This window comes from Plecotus auritus (genome assembly GCF_963455305.1).
Source record: "Plecotus auritus genome assembly, contig: SCAFFOLD_36, whole genome shotgun sequence".
Lineage (NCBI taxonomy): Eukaryota > Metazoa > Chordata > Mammalia > Chiroptera > Vespertilionidae > Plecotus > Plecotus auritus.
Genome location: NW_027664327.1, coordinates 142,751 through 144,463, shown reverse-complemented (window position 1 = coordinate 144,463; position 1,713 = coordinate 142,751).

Sequence of the window (1,713 nt, the reverse complement as noted above, 5' to 3'; positions counted from 1 at the left end):
CAGCTGGGTAGGGTTACAGGCAGGCGGCTGCCAGCGCTCCTTTAAAATCTCCCTGGGCGTCGATCAGGCCAGAGACCCCGCATTGTCCCCAACATGCGGGCGCCTCACACTGGACTGACCTGGGACTCTGACACTCCTTCCTTAGGTTTTGAAATCGGAGAAAAAGCAGTGTTGAGACCCTGAAAAGCCTTTCACTACTGGGCATAAAGGCCTGCCCCTCCAGAATCACTTACAGTTTCCCGAGCCCTAAGTCCCAGTTTTTTGCTTAATAATGGGGAACGCCCTTCCCTGAGAACAGGTACCATGTCCAAAATTCCAGAGCACTGACCCAAGGAATTGGGTTGTTTGTGACCTCTTGCGACCCTCCCTGGAATGCATTCACCTGGCTTTCTACGTGGCCCCTCTCCTTGATGACATCAGCACTTCTGGCCAGCCAGAGAGCCCCAAGTATTTGTCCACCTGAGTATTTCTGGCTCTCCACGTGTCCCCATCCCTCCCATGACGTCAGCACTTCCTGCTGCACCCCGGTCATCAGCCCTTATAAACCTGAGCATTTAGGGCTGTTTTCGTGGCCACTCCCCCTCGATGACGTCAGCACTTCCGGCCAGCCCCAGGGCCCCAGAACTTGGAACACCTGAGCACTTCTGGCTATCCACGAGCCCCTTTCCCGTCAATGACGTCAGCATTTCCTGCTGGTCTCTGGACCCCAAGGACTTATCCACCTGAGCACTACTGGCTGTCCAGCATTCCAAACTCCACTGATTGATATGACCACAAAAAGCTGGTCACAGGGCCCCAAACTTTCCTCACGTGAGCGTTTTCGGCCAGTAAACCCCCTTGTTCGCCTGACCAATGACTCACAAGGCTGTCTACTGAGCTCCTAAGAAGCGGGGTGACTTCCCAAACTCTGGAAGTTCTCTTAAAGGCCTACCACCCACAGCTCCACCTCAACTTCTGCTCACAGACTTACTCTTCCCAGCTGGGTAGGGTTACAGGCAGGCGGCTGCCAGTGCTCCTTTAAAATCTCCCTGGGCGTCGATCAGGCCAGAGACCCCGCATTGTCCCCAACATGCGGGCGCCTCACACTGGACTGACCTGGGACTCTGCCAGTCCTTCCTTAGGTTTTGAAATCGGAGAAAAAGCAGTGTTGAGACCCTGAAAAGCCTTTCACTACTGGGCATAAAGGCCTGCCCCTCCAGGCTCACTTACAGTTTCCCGAGCCCTAAGTCCCAGTTTTTTGCTTAATAATGGGGAACGCCCTTCCCTGAGAACAGGTACCATGTCCAAAATTCCAGAGCACTGACCCAAGAAAGTTGGGTTGTTTGTGACCTCTTGCGACCCTCCCTGGAATGCATTCACCTGGCTTTCTACGTGGCCCCTCTCCTTGATGATATCAGCACTTCTGGCCAGCCAGAGAGCCCCAAGTATTTGTCCACCTGAGTATTTCTGGCTCTCCACGTGTCCCCATCCCTCCCATGACGTCAGCACTTCCTGCTGCACCCCGGTCATCAGCCCTTATAAACCTGAGCATTTAGGGCTGTTTTCGTGGCCACTCCCCCTCGATGACGTCAGCACTTCCGGCCAGCCCCAGGGCCCCAGAACTTGGAACACCTGAGCACTTCTGGCTATCCACGAGCCCCTTTCCCGTCAATGACGTCAGCATTTCCTGCTGGTCTCCGGACCCCAAGGACTTATCCACCTGAGCACTTCTGG